At 43.3% G+C, this 15,643-nt stretch overlaps 1 long non-coding RNA gene across 1 annotated transcript; it reads right to left on the bottom strand.

Annotated features, from left to right (window-relative positions):
* Positions 1–1,864: 1,864 nt before the first annotated feature.
* On the bottom strand, positions 1,865–14,387 carry LOC108350795 (uncharacterized). The gene is made up of 3 exons (XR_015687168.1): positions 14,202–14,387; positions 13,026–13,462; positions 1,865–2,141 (listed from the first exon to the last, which is right to left on the bottom strand). It is a non-coding gene; the product is annotated as an uncharacterized LOC108350795 (long non-coding RNA).
* Positions 14,388–15,643: the final 1,256 nt, after the last annotated feature.

Raw genomic sequence — 15,643 nt, 5'->3', positions numbered from 1 at the left:
TGTTTCTGCTGGTCCTTCCTGCTGAATTTCCGCTAGGTCATGCCACTGCTGCTGATTCCTGTTTGCGATCCCGAATCTACCAAACTGGACTGCTGGTGTATCCGTGAAGTATTCGTGAATGGATGGAGCTGCCGATGCTGACCTGTGAACTGAACTGCTGATTTCCAGACAACACAGACGGGAGTCGCTCCAAAGAACCTTTCTAAACAGGTCCACTCCCTTCCCCCCAAAACCATATCCTTTCTTTTCCACTATCTCTGGTGGGTGGTGGGCTACAAGGGAGGTTAAAGAGTTTAAGAACCATCATTAAAAATAGGATTCGAAAAAAATCAGTTACAAAAGGATGCTGTTTCGCTGAGAACAGTCATGTGGTGTTTTTCTGGAAGCTGCCTGGAAAAGGGGCGTGTGACCTTTTGCTGGAGACGACACTTGAGAGGACACATGATGTTGGGAAAGGCTACAAGTACAACCCAATAGACAGCGGACAGCACTGTGGCAGTGGTTCACCTTGCTGGTCTTTGCTGACACTGATCTTTGCTGATGACGCTGTGGCACTGGGGCACCCGTTCTTGGCTGATCATTGCTTTTCATGATGCCATGATGAGAGACACCCTGAAGAACTTCTGTGATATCCTGGTGGCTTCTTGCTGCTTGTGTGGACTTGGGCTGACTGGCAGAGCCTTGTGGTTTCTTCTGGATTGAACTGCCGTTGCTGGTTCATGAATGGTGCTCGTGAGTGGATTGAGCTACCCCTGCTGATGGACTGAACTGCCGATTCCCTGACAACAAAGATTGTAATTGCCCCAAGGAACTATTTCTAAATCGGTCCACATCCCGCTCTTCCCTATTGACTTTTCCTTTCCACCACCTCTGGTGGGCGGTGGGCTAGGAGGGAGGCGAAAGCATTTGAGAACTCTTATTAAAGTAGGTTTTGAAGAATCTAAGCCTATACCAGTTCCTTCTGGGTGCCTGAGGTCACACTGGTAACAATGGTGTGGAGCACAGACATGAGCCCACTCACTTTACACAGTCACATATTTATGTGTCTGATCTTACCTTGAAACTGATTTGCTGTATTTAACATTTTCTTTGTCATTTTACCTTGACTAAGACAGTGTTGGCATGTGTTGTGTGTGTCTATAATATTCATTGCACCAATGCGGCCAGGTGACCAAAGCCCCGTAGTTTTCTTGCGCATGTCAATCATAATGATCATCGGTTTCATCTATGGTGTTGCACAGCAGGGACCCCATTCTTTTCATGGATCGCAATGTTCTATCTGTACACATGTTACAAATGGACCTATGTGCCAACAGTCACAATTTAGAAAGTATAGGAAATGTAGTATAGCACAACGGGAAAGCAATCACCGTGTTTCTGCAGATCTCTGGGTATAATAGTGTCACCAGTCTGACACCTCTACCTTTCGTCCTCTTACTTCCCCGTTCCAGTTGTGACTGTCCTGACTGGGAATGAAGCTCAGGGCAATTATAATCTTATTGGCAAATTGATTTTAGAAACGTATTATTTTATTTTTATTTATGGTGAGTGTGTGTCTGTGCATATGGGGTGGTGGCTGCACAGGTCAGAGGAGGGTATAGCATCTCCGTAGAGATGGAGTCCCAGGTGGTTGTGAACCACCTGACATGGGCAATGGGAATTGAACCCAGGTCCTTTGTTCCTAAACACCAGGCTGTCTCTCCAGTCCCTAGAGTGAACCGGTCTGTCCTTGTAAGGATGACTAATATGGGATGAGTTTTATCAGGCAGTGTCTCTATAATGATTATGCGCACAACAGCCCTTCCTAATTTTAATCCCTCTGTAGTCTATTCTTAGATCATGCAATTAACTGAGAGGAAGTTGATTTTCTCTCTATCAAAAGTGCTCTCTTTTATTAGATAAGTAGACTTGAAATCGTCTAAAAAAAATAAGAAAAGACAGTAAAATATAATTGGTAGGAGTAGCGGTGCCACTACAGTTTGGCTGGGAAGTTTTAGATGTCAGGACAAATGTAACGAAAGCCAAGTACTTTTAAGGAATGAAATGTTAACTACAAAGCTATAAACTTCATAGAAGGCATCAGAAAAACATTCCGGGTGGTCTCTGGCTTGTTTATAACTTCTTAGGCTCTTAGAAGCATACTGGATAAAAGGAAAAAAAAAAAACGGAACTGTTAGATTTAATTGAAATTCAAAAGTTAAACAATACAACAAATGACATTTTTTTAAAAAAGCAACCGCCACAGAAATGACTTGATCAAACACAGATCAGATGCAAAACCGCGCCCATAATGCGAAGAAGAGCTCGAAGGTTCTGACTATAAGCAAACCTAATTTTAAAAAGAAGCCAGAGCAGGGTGCCGTCCGCCATCTCTTACTCTAGGTGGCGCTCTAGTCACTGCCCAGCCCATCTGCCTCATTCCAGTACACTCAGCAAACAGTTGTGGAAAATTCATAGTGGGCAACGGATCTCAACAGACTCTATCCTTTACCACCTAACTGACTTCCAGAACATTTCCATCACCCCCAAAAAACCTGATGTGGGTAAATGCTGGGCAGGATGGTGGCCAGGTCACAGGGAAGAACAGGTTGACTTTTGTTAGAAGCCTTAGGCCACTGTTTTGAGCACCCCATACTCAGTCTTGCCCTGAGTCAGTCATTCTCTCAGGAGCAGTGAGGGACCCTATTTGGGGTCTTGGCTTTTCAGATACGTGTGCTGTGTTCCCCCAGCAGTAGCTTGTCTTTTCATTGTCTACATGGGTCAGAATTTCATTTCCTTTTTAGGCAAACAATATTCTTGTATTTTTGTTTTTGTTTCTTGTTTGTTTTTTGTGATGATAATGATGGAACACTAGGCACTCACACATGGAAGTCCATTCAGTTCTACCCAGAAAATACTTAGGCAAATATCCTTGTGTGTATGTATGTGCATGTGTGTATATGTACATATGTATGTGCAGATACATGTGCATGTATGTGAGCATGTATACATACATGTGCTCACATGCATGTGTGTGCACATGTATGTGTGTATGTACATGTGGGCATGTGCATGTATGCATGCAGGTATGTGTGCATGTGTGTATGCATGCATGTGTGCCTGTGTAAGACTGTGCATGTATGTTATTATGCATGCAAGCATGCATGTGACTATGCATGTATATATGTGCATGTATGTCCATATGCATGTGTGTGCATGTGTGTGACTGTACATGTATGTGCATGTGTGTGCATGTGTGTGTGTGTGTGCATGTGTGCGTGTTGAGCACACCACACTCTATTTATCCATTCACGTATTCTACTAATGAACCTTTGGGTTTCACCATCTGACAGTAGTGAATATTCCTGCTATGGCTGTTGACATACAGATGTCTATTTTGCTGTTTTCAGTTCTTTTGGGTGGACACCAACAAACAGAATTGATGAATGTCTCAATGAACATAGTTTAACATCAATAGATATATGTTGTGCTAAATAATAAAGAAGGATGCCCCATTCCACGCTAGCACCGGCTACTCTCTGACTCCAGTGGTCTTGCTGCCTCCATGACTAGCCCCATGCAGTGACCACCCTTCTCATGGTTAGCTGTCACAAATCCCTGTAACCCAGTAAAATCAAAACTCTAGAGGCTTGTAATTTATCAGTCAGATTTATATCAGCAAATTCTCAACTCACAACACGCTAAAAGAACTCAGGGCCAATTAAAGTAGAAATAAGCTGCCCACTTAGACTGGACACATTGTCCTGCAATTATCCATCCCTCAAATGATATTCATGGTTACCTGTGGCTGTTTAAAGCCACATGGATCTGCGTCATCTTCTCTTCCTCCATTTTCCTTCCTATCTCTCCCTCCTCTCAAAAACTCTCAGCCCACACTCCTTTTCTACTATCCAATCCCAGGTTCTAGCCTTGTCTTTCACCTACCCTCACCGGCTAACAAACAGGAATCTACAGATATAGTACATCCAGATAATTATCCCCAGTTCTTATTCTTGTGAGCAAAATGGCTGTGGCTGTGTAACATCCGTGATGCGGCCCCACAGCAAGATCTTTGCTCTTTGTACAGCCTTTCATCTCCCTGGTTAGGTGGACAGAGGATTGGCAGGCTACTGGCTTCAAGAAACAGTCGTTTGTGGTCTCTGCCTGCCAGCAGCTTTGCCTGCAGACAAAGGGGGTTGAAAGGAAACTTACAAAATGCCTTTGGGAATGAGAGAGATGCCCCTTAGCTCCTGCAGGGGAGTACGAACCTGGCTTCAGACAGAAGTCTGATCAAAGTAGCACAGACTAAAAAGATCCCAAAGAAAAGGCCACAGAGCATCCATGCTCAATGAATGAGAAGGAAAATGAAGACTCAGTGTTCTGGATGCTGAGCAGGACGACAAGTGCCAGTCCAGCCTGGGCTAAACCACATGACCTTGTCTCTAAATCTAAAGCAAGCAACCAGTAGGCTCGTAGTTCTGGGTGGCTTTACCAAGATTTTAAATGTGTCTTCTCTCATTCCCAGGCCCACACAGAGGGGAACAAGTAAGAATTCAATTTTCTAACTCATTTTCCTCAAATATGTCAGTCCAAGTATCACGCGCTAGAGTCAACACATTTTCTTCTGGGTCAGTGTCTTCCAAACATTTCAGCTGAGTGACAGCCAGCATGAAGTTCCCCTGTGGGGACCAAAAAGGGAAGCGGGTGTTCCATAGCCAAAGTAGCAAGGACATGTGACAAGTCTTCTCTGTCCTTTGATCTCCTCTAAACAGAGATTATGAGGTCTCTTCTCTCTGCAAAGCATTCTTTACTAGTTTCCTTTGGGTAGAGTTTAAGATTTGCCTTAAATTATTTTTTTTCTCTTTTTGGCACAATCTTGTGTGTGTGTGTGTGTGTGTGTGTGTGTGTGTGTGTGTGTGTGTGTTGCATGTACAATTGCATGAGTGTGTAGGTGCAGAGGCAAGAATAGGACATCAGGGGGTCCTTTCATGTTGTTCATGTTTCTGCCTTGAGACAGTCTCTCCTCTGGGAATCATGGTGGTCCTGGGCTCACTGATCAGCCTAAAGGGACCCAGGACTGTTAAACACACAGGGTCGTGTCTTCAAAGGGAGAGATGTGTAACCTGTTTTCTGCCCAGGAGGCTGGCAGCAGACGTGTTAATAGCCTGGTGACCTTTGTTCTATTTGTGATCAGATCATACCCATTCTCCTCAGATCTTGAACCTTTCTTCTTAATCTATAGAGCATATTTTTTATGGAAGATGCCACTTGTTCTTTACAAGGGGTTTTGATGTAGTCATGTCTTAAGCTTTGTTGTGCACACAGGATTGATTAATTATCACCAGGAGAATCTTCCCAAATTGTGCTGTACTTAAATATGTCTAAAATGAACTATTTGGGATAAGACTCTTGAAGTTTGAACCAACAGCACTGGCTACTGAGTTGTACTGAACCAAACTGCCTTCTTGCCTCTTGTGGATTGACACTCTGCTGGCTGTGGTGATTGCACAGCACACCCCCTTCCCTGCACTAGAATCTCACCATTAAGCTGGACTGGCTTGCCAGTGAGCTCCCGATGCCTGGGATACAAACACTCTCTGTCATGCTCAGTGTTTTCCCCCATATAAGTACAGGGGATTTGAACTCAGGGCCTCATGTTCTTACTCACTAAGTTATCTTTCAAGCCCCATTTAGGGCATAATTTTCATGCATTAGCTTCCTTACAGCTACTACCCATATTCAAGGAGAAAGCAGCTACTTATAACCATATACACACAAGCATATACAGAACAGTTAAAAAAGGATGCTGAAGCCACTAGCTGTTTTTATCCGACCATGACCATTTCTGTTTCTCCTTCCCCATTGAACCAACATGCATCTTCTTAGCTAAATTACTGCATTGTGAAACTTCTCTCCTTGTCTCCCTGACTTCTCTGGGTTTCCACCACTCTCCCCTTAATCTCTGTCTTTGCCCATCCCATCTCTGATCTCACACACTTCCCAGCAGGTACCTTTTCCTATCCTCTCTAGGCAGGTATGCCTAACTTGGTGTGGTTTGCCTTTCTGTTGTGATCATCCTGTATTCTGAGATGTCACCCTGGGTATCTGTAAGGGACGTTCCATGCCCCTCACCGTCCTCATGGATTCACAGTTTACCAGTTGCCCAGCATCCTAACCGGAGTGCTCTCAGACTCTTGGTGGTGTGAACTTGGGCAATGCTGGTCATCTGAGTAGGCTGAGCTGGTTGTGCACTCCCTGTCAGCTCTGGCTAACCCTCATGGGGTTCAGCAGCAGGACTTCTGCACTTGTGGCTTGTGGTTATGTTTTTTTTTTTCTTTCTATGTGTCACTGAAGGCAGGTCATTTCCCTTTTTTTATCTTTTTGTTATTTTCTTTGCTTTTCATGGAGTTTGAGTGGAGAAGAAAACAAACCAAAAAAAAAAACCCCAAAAACAAAAAACAAAACAACAACAACAACAACAACAACAACAACAACAACAACAAAAAAAAAACGAAACCCCAAGACCAAAAAAAACCTCCATCTCAGCTTCTTCAACTGGAAATCTTTAGAATGATTTTAGCATGCTCAGGACTGTCACTTGGACCTTCCCTAGACACATCAGACCCAGCACTGAGAAAAGCACAAACATCTTTGCTTGTACCCACCCGCTCCCTGTGTTCAGTTTTTCCCGTCTTATGAGGCATGCATTACTGAGTCTCGTTTCCTAGACACTAGAACTGGAGACTTGTAGTCATTCTTCCTCCTTACAATACCACGGGCTGCCTCATTTATATGCCTTGTGTCTTCTGTGAGTCTCTGCTCTCTGTGCTATGACACCATGGCCTTGGAATGATCCATATTCTTGATGTAGTTCAAACCTTTTCTTTTTTTGGAGGGTGGGGTGGGATGGGGTGGGATTCAAGGCTAAGCCATCGAGCTGTCCATTGGAGAGGTGGGGGGCATGGTCTGGATCATCCAATCTGCTCTTTTCTCCTGGGTCCATCACAGTGTGATGCACAGTGGTTTATTGTGGCAACACGAAGCAAACCTTTGCTCGCTCGCCTCAGTGGTAACACTCAGCTCTGCTTAGAAAAATGAGCAAGTGGTTCTTTTTCTTTCTGAGGAACTGTTCTGTGCATTAGCAGTGATGACAGGAGGGTGTAGTCTTTATTCAACTCATTTTTTAAAAAAATTATTAGATATATGTCTATACATACATTTCAAATGTTATCCCCCTTCCCGGTTTCCTGTCCATAAACCCCCAATTTCCTCCCCTTCCTCTCCCCCATATGGGTATTCCCCCATACGTCCCCCTTACTGCCCCCCATATTCCCCTGCACTGGGGTCCAACCTTGGCAGGACCAAGGGCTTCCCCTTCCACTGGTGCCCCAACAAGGCTACTCTCTGCTACATATGCAGTTGGAGCCCTGGGTCAGTCCATGTACAGTCTTTGGGTAGTGGTTTAGACCCTGGAAGCTCTGGTTGGTTGGCATTGTGGTTTTTATGGGGTTGCAAGCTCCTTCAACTCTTTCAATCCTTTCTCTAATTCTCCCCCAGGGGAGTCCTGTTCTCAGTTTGGTGGTTTGCTGCTAGCATTGACCTGTGTAGTCTCTCAGGAGAGATCTATATCAAGTCCCTGTCAGCATGCATTTTCTAGCTTCATTTTCTAGTTTTGGTGGCTGTATATATATAGGCCACATGTGGGGCAGGCTCTGAATGGCCATTCCTTCAGTCGCTGCTCTAAACTTTGCTTCCATATCCCCTCCTATGGATATTTTTCCCCTTTAAGAAGGAGTGGGAGCATCTGCATTTTGGTCGTCCTTCTTGAGCTTCCTGTGGTCTGTGGATTGCATCTTGGGTAGTTCTAGCTTTTGGGCTAATATCCACTTATCAATGAGTGCATACCATGTGTGTTCTTTTGTGACTGGGTTACCTCACTCAGAATGGTATTTTCTAGTTCCTTCCATTTGCCTATGAATTTCATGAAGTCATTGTTTTTGATAGCTTAGTAGTACTCCATTGCGTAGGGGCACCACAGTTTTTGAATCCATTCCTCTGTTGAAGGGCATCTGGGCTCTTTCCAGCTTCTGGCTATTATAAATAAGGCTGCTATGAACATAGTGGAGCACGTGTGGACCAGTTCAGCTGCTGTCTGCACTTCAGCAGGTCTTCAGGGTCTATGGCTAGAAGACACCTAGTGGTACCCTGTGGTATTTCACCTACACTAAAAAGTTCTTTTGGATCTTGGGCACAGACCGCCTGGTGTTGTGTCTAGCATCAGCTGGGGTTGCTAACTGCTCTGACGAACCTAACCCAGAGTTTCAACGGCTTCATAGAAGAGTTTGTTTTGAACCTTCAAACTGTTTTGCTCAGGTTGGTGACTCTCCAAATAATCACGCAAAAGGAGTTATGGTCATGTAGGACAGAAGCGGTCCTTATCCTTGGATAGGAAGAATCAAGCACATTGTTTACTGAAAACAGGCAAACAAAAAACAACATATGAAATTGGATGCCAATCTAATATGTATTCATATTAAATGTGTGTTTATATTAAAATATATGCATTTTGATATATTTTCATTAATTTTTATTTACTCACTTTACATCCCAACCACAGTCCCCCTCCCTCCTCTCCTCCCAGCTCTACCATACTGCCCCCTTCCTCCATTTCTCCCTCTGAGGAGAAGGGGAGCCCCCACCTTGGGCACCAACTGGCCCTGACACATCAAGTCACATCGGGACTAAGCACATCCCTTCTCACTGAGGCCAGACAAGGCAACCCAGGTAGGGGAAATGGATTCAAAGGCAGGGAACAGAGTCCAAGTAAAAGACAGCCCCCTTCTCCAATTGTTAGGGAACAATATGAAGGCCAAGTTGCACATCTGCTACACATATGTAGGGGGCCTAGGTCCAGTCCATGTGTGCTCTTTGGTTGGTGTTTCAGTCTCTGTGAGCCCCCATTGTTACATGTTAGTTGACTCTGTAAGCTTTCCTGTGGTGTCCTTGATCCCTCTGGCTTCACCAATCTTCCCCCAACTCTTCTCAAGACTCCCTGAGTTCAACCTAATGTCCAACTATAGGTATCTGTTTCTGTTTCCATTAGATGCTAGATATGCCTCTCAGAAGACAGTTATGCTAGGCTCCTGACTGGGTGTTCCTGGGACCCGGCAGGCCTCCTTGGAAGGGAAGGCAATGGAGTTCGTTGGTGGTGTAGGGCACAGCAGCTTCCCTCTGCTGGCTGTGTCACATTTCAGTATATTAAAACTATGACTCAATTAAAAAAAAAGAACAAAATCTATCTGACATAAGTCTGGGAAGAGAAGAGCAATGATGGTTTGAGGAATACTAAAATTTAAAACGTTCTCAACAATTAAAAGAGAACGGTACTATGATTTAAGGACTGCTTTAATGAGAAAAAGAGTTGTTTACGATTGTAAACAGAGAGACGGATTAGATAGAATATAAAAGCCCCCAGATTATAGAAAACTGTATATAATGATTTAATAAAAACAAAATAGCCCAAGAATTCTAAACAACTCTTCAGTGGATGTTCAGGGGACAAATGAAAATATCTGTATTACGCTTTAAAGGAAGGAAGGGGGAGAAAGGATTATGTTAATCCTTTTGGGCTTTCCTTAGGGTTCTTCAGAGATCAGAGCCAACAGCCTGTGTGTATCTGGATGCTGGGGTTTGAGAAGCAATGATTTAATGTACTTATGGAAGCTAAGGAGCTTCAAGGGGGAAGAGGAAGCCAGAACAGAATCAAATGGAAGATTTAGTTCTGACTGAAGGCCAGTGGGCGTGGAACCCAGCAAGGGCAGAGGTTTCAACCCACATCTGAAGGCAGGGAATCCAGTGAAAGGCAGACAGGAGGTAGGTGGTTCTCTGTTGCTTGGTAAGGGTTGGCTTTTGTTTTAATTATTTACAATTTGAATTACAACCTCATGCAAAACATCATAACAATGAACTCAGGAAAATGTTTGCTCCGATATCTGGACATCTCATAGCAATTCATGAATATAATTCACCCCACAGGCATCATTGAAGGTTGACAGACTCTGTCTTCTTAGTTGAAACCATGTTACCAAAGGTCATGACACTCACTTTAAGAGAGAGGCTTGCTGTAGAATCCAAAGATATAATATTAAGGGGACAGAATTTCTGTCATTGTCCCCTTCTTCCCACTGAGTGTGTGAACGTCTCATGTTCATGTTGTATTTGTTTGAGGACCCCACGGGGAGAAATATGCTATTTTAATGAGCTGAGAAGGTATCCGATTCTGTCCACTGCTGGCCACTAATTGCACATGGGCTCTTTGGTTGACTCTCACATGCTAGGATGCTCAGAGTGTCTCAAGCCATCAGTGCCCAAGGCCCACATTTTATTTTTCTCTAGAGGATTTGAATTTCTTCTGTGCTTTGTGACAGCACTCTGGTGAGTTTATTCTGATATTACTTGATATTCATATTCCCTTGATCTTGATTACCGACAGCAGGAATAAGAGTCCTTGGAAAGGGTGGAATCATGAAATGTGGGCCCCATGCATGGGGCTTCAGCTCCCAAGTCAGATGCTTGCAGAGGGGTAGGTTTTGGAGAAATATTTTTGAGTGTTCTAATCAGCATCACTGTGTGTGCATGCACGGGTGTGTGCACAGACACACCCATGCATGCTCATGGGTGTGCACATATGATGACCACAGACCATTCTGTGAGCCATTCCTTAGGTGCTGCCCACGTGCTGGTAAGCACTTTACTGACTGAATCATGTCCCCACCTCCCAATGCCACTTTGAATTTGAAAGCACATTTCTTCGGATCATTTCAGTCCTGGAGAGGAATGACTTGGCCCTTAATGAGAACTGGGGTTGCCTGGTGTAGCTCATTAGCTCTGTTTGTTTCTGTTCCTTTTTAAAAGGCAACTCAAAAACCGAACTGATAGCTTAAGTGACTCACACTGAAGGGCTGTCTTGAGGGATTTGGAGAGACGGATCAATAACCCTAAGTGCTGGATTCAGGTTCATTCTGTTTCTCTATCAGGGAGCATTCCTTCCCAGGTGACATGATTCAGAATGTCATCTAAGAGATGTCAACGGCCCTGGAGGATGTGGAAGGGCCAGAGGCAAAGTGTCAGGAAGCATGGTTGGCGGTGCAGCTTGAGGCTAGGTCTTAAAGAAACATACACACAATCCTGAAATAACCAAGTTCTACAAATGCACAGAGATTAGTTATGTCCAAATTAGGATGTACAGTCAATTGCCAATCACATGTGATCAGACATCAGGTGAGTAGATAGGACCTCAGAAATGTGGTAACACCCTAGTCAAGGTGCTGAGGCAACAAACCATGCTTTGGCACACAAATGTGACTTTGACGGTTTTATTTATATAGCAAATAGTTTCAAAACAACCAGATGCACTGCTTATTATTAATATGGCTTCCAACAGTTTCTCTTGCAAGTACTTTTCTTTTTTTTTTACTTCTGGCTCAAAGCACTGGTGGAACCAGTCTGTAATACTCACGGCTAGCCCTACTGTTTTCTGACCACGTTGCCAAATTCTCAAAGAGCCCTACCACACTGCAGCTGAAGACTCACTGTGAAGTTACCCTTCCAATTAACTAGGTTTCCTGATTTTATTAGAGGTCTCCAGTAGGTTCCTGATGACAGGCACAGAGCCTCCTGTAACCTTCATGTTTATCCATCCAGATTAACTCCTGTGTCAGTCCCTCGTGTGACGTAGCTTAGGTCTGCACTAGCTTTTGGTTCGGATGAAGGGCTGCCAGTGTGTGTCCCCAAGAGAAACAGCAGACGCTCACAGACGTCAGAACAGCTAGGCCCAGAACAACCACTGCTTTGAGTTCTGAAGTGGTGTGTTCTGTTTTGATCTTTCTCAAAACCTCATACTTATAGCCTTTGTCATGATTGGAAGTATTTCTTTTGAATTTGTTAGTGCCATTAGACAGACTTCTTATGGTCAGAATATTGACAGACTGTAGCAATTCTTGTCAAAATCTCATCAGTTTCATAGTTAGTGTCTCAGGAACTCAGTGCCCAGAAAGAAATAGATAATATTATAATATTATAATATTATAATAATAATATTATAATATTTAGGTAGTCATACCCAAAGCAATGGCTGTTTGTCATGATTTTCTGGGAGCTTCCAGGGGTTCTGCTATTATATTGTATATTACATATGGTAATAATAAAACCTTTTAAAGCAAGATTACACAGGAATATACAAGTGAAAGGGACACTGAAAGCATTATTGTCTATATTAGCGCCCTCCAAATATAATATTTAGATAGGAAACTAATAAAATATGCACAAGGCCTTTCTGAGGAAAACCACAGAATTAGGACAGAAGGGATTGAAGAGAAACCAAATAAACAGAGATAGTTCACGGTCATGGGTAGAGAGATGCAATATTGTATAGAGTTAAGAATCTTTAGTTTGGTTCATGCATTCAATGTTGTTTTATCCAATTCCCAGCTAGTTACCCGGTGGATATTGATAGACCCAAGATAGAGTTTTAAGGAAAAGGCAAGAGACTGGAAGCAACGGGAGTTGATATTTAAGAGCAAAGTTGGAAGACTTTTGTTGCCCAGCAGGCTCTGCACTATAGCCGTGTGTGGTGATGGATTGTGTTTTCTCTAAAGCCTGCACCCAGCATCCTTCCCAAGACAAGACTGCCTTTGAGCTGTGATTACATGCATCACCTATGTGAAACCCTCCTTCGGGAAGATGGACACAAGTGGAGGACATCTCATTACACATAAAATAAGCCAGAACTAGAAAGGCTTTCCAAATGTTTTCTCTCACGTGTAGAGAGTCTACATTTAAAAATACCCAAGAGTAGAAGCAGGAAGAACAGGGGAGGGGAAGAAGATGGCGACGGGGGTGAAATGGACAGAGCAGCATCTATGATATGAGATACCTTCATATCACACAAAGGGTGGCACTGCAATATTATTTGTAATTTGTAAACTTAAACTGTTCCTTGAGTATCTTGATCATTTGCATCTTATTATATACAAAAATTAAATTACCTTAAAGAAAAGAGGGAAGAGATTTGGAAGACGTGGCCTTCTCTTCACCGTGGGGAGATAGAACAGAAGGGTGAGCTGTCTTCAGACTGAGAGAAGGGTGCTCAGCAGACACCGGTCACCTCAGTCTTTGACCTTTGTTTTCTTGGTTTCCAGAACTTTGCAAAATGAACATCCTATGTTGATGCTCCCTGGGCTGTAGTGATTTGGTCCAGCAGCTCAGATGAGATAATTCGGAATCAAGGTAAGAGACAGAAAGTTCAATGGAACAAGCCACAAAGCCAGGAATATACCACAGTCACAGTCGGTGGATTTTGGATAAGAACAACATAGGGATCAAAGATAGTCTTCTCAACAACAGGTTCCTCAGCAGCCGACCACCCACACAGACAAAAATGCACCTAGGTGAGACCTTGTGCCTTCATGAAAACCAATCCAGTCTGAAATACAAAGTTCAAAGACTTAGTTCAACAGTAGAGAAGCCAGGCAACCAGATGATACCATTCCACCCTCCCAGCAGCCTTCAGGTTAGCTGGGGACAGCACAAGCTCGTCAAGCATCTGTTTGCTCACTTGCTAGAGGGAAAGTACCTTCTCACATTAAGACGTACTATTTCCTTGTAGCGCAGAGTGAGAGGCAACCAAGAGAATAGGAACTCAGAGTTTTAATAGGAAAGAACAGGGTGGAGTTAAGGGTGCAGGAGGGGAAATGCCTTTAGATTCATTGAGCTAAAACCTCCTTGACCTTCTGCTCTCATTTAAATGGAACTTAGGAGGAGACCCCAGACTCTCTGCATTTTCTTTTCTGATATCGTTTATTGGAAGTGGCTGTCTGCTGTAAGGTATTGAGTACAGGGTAAACAGCATACAAAGTCACAGATTGCCGTTAATGACCAGCAAACTAACATTAAACAGTTCAACCGTACAGTTTTTAAGTTAGATAAGTAAATTTTAGAGATCAATCCATTGACTGCTTTTTATCAGCACCACTTTATCTGTAACTCTGATAAGGCTGATGGCGGAGACAGTGGTTAACACCACAATAAGAAGTAAAAGCCTATAGAACAGACCGACCCCAAATCAGATCAGAGCTTTTAAAACAGCTGTCTTGTTAAAAAAAAAAAAACATTGTTAGAACATTTCACATGGGTTGTAAAGATTCAATGCTAGAAATACAGACTCCTCATCCGCAGTTCTGGTTGCTCAGCAGGCAGGTCTTGGCGCCAGTTTCTTTCTCTTTCCATTTTCAAAGGTGAGAAAAGGAGAGGCAAGGGGAATCTGATATTCCTTCTAGCTTGGCTCCCTTCTGAGGTTCTTCTAGCTTCCCAGGGGTGCACGCCCCAGCCACTGCATGGGCAGTGGCAGTTGGGTGGTGTGCCATGACTCGAGCTTCCGTGGAAGCTCTGATTGGTTGGCATTGTTGTTCATAAGGGGTCTCGAGCCCCTTCAACCTCTTCCAGTCCTTTCTCTGATTCCTTCAACTGGGGTCCCGTTCTCAGTTCAGTGGTTTGCTGCTGGCATTCGCCTCTGTATTTGCTGTGTTCTGGCTGTGTCTCTCAGGAGCGATCTACATCCGGCTCCTGTCGGCCTGCACTTCTTTGCTTCATCCATCTTGTCTAATTGGGTGGCTGTATATGTATGAGCCACATGTGGGGCAGGCTCTGAATGGGTGTTCCTTCTGCCTCTGTTCTAAACTTTGCCTCCCTCTTCCCTGCCAAGGGTATTCTTATTCCCCTTTTAAAGAAGGAGTAAAGCATTCACATTTTGATGCAGAGTTCTTCATATGAAGGGATCTCTGTTTGCTCAGTTTTTAATTCAACTTCCACAGATTGGGGTTCCTCGGTGACTGAGTCGTACCGTGAGACTTGGCTCGTTGACTGAGTATAGCACGTCGTACCGCGAGAGTGACCCTGTAAAATCTCGCTGACTACTGACACTACCAAAGCTTTGAACACTAACCACATTGAAATTATGATTGATTAGTTAACTGGTATCATGGGTGAAGATGGGCATTTTATGTTAACTTAAAACACATAAATGGATGTTTATACATAGATTTTTTTCTCTTTTTTTAGAACATGGTAGGTTCCACTGCAGAAGGTCCCTCTATTAACCAATGATACATCACTGTCCGTATTCTCATTATTTCTTTGCCGTTGGAAGAAAATAACTTAAGGAACTTAAAGCTGGGTGGTGGTAGCACGTGCCTTTAATCCCAGCACTCAGACCACTGAGTTTGAGGCCAGCTGCTGTACAAAGTGAGTCCCAGGGCAGACAGGGTTACACAGAGAAATCATGTCTCAAAAACCAAAAGAAAGAGAAAAGAAAAAAAAAGAAAGAAAAAAAGAACTTATAATATTGTAAATGCTCGATCATAATGTGTTATTATTAATAATTATTTATCTTAATTTGCTTGCATGTGTCTGTTTCCATTTAAGTAATTGTGGTATTCATTATCATTTGTGTTTATGGAGACTTCCCAAAACATTTAAGTTTCGTAGAAATACTAGCTTTATTTTCTTATTCGTGGTTTATACATTTTAAAAGTGTAAGTCCCGTTAGGTTCTGATGCCGTAAAAATTTAAGTGGCAAAACTAGATTTTGAAGCAAACAGCTGCATTA

The sequence above is a fragment of the Rattus norvegicus genome, chromosome 4, assembly GCF_021556685.1.
Source record: "Rattus norvegicus strain SHRSP/BbbUtx chromosome 4, alternate assembly SHRSP_T2T, whole genome shotgun sequence".
Taxonomy (NCBI): domain Eukaryota; kingdom Metazoa; phylum Chordata; class Mammalia; order Rodentia; family Muridae; genus Rattus; species Rattus norvegicus.
This window is presented reverse-complemented; position numbering and strand designations above follow the sequence as displayed.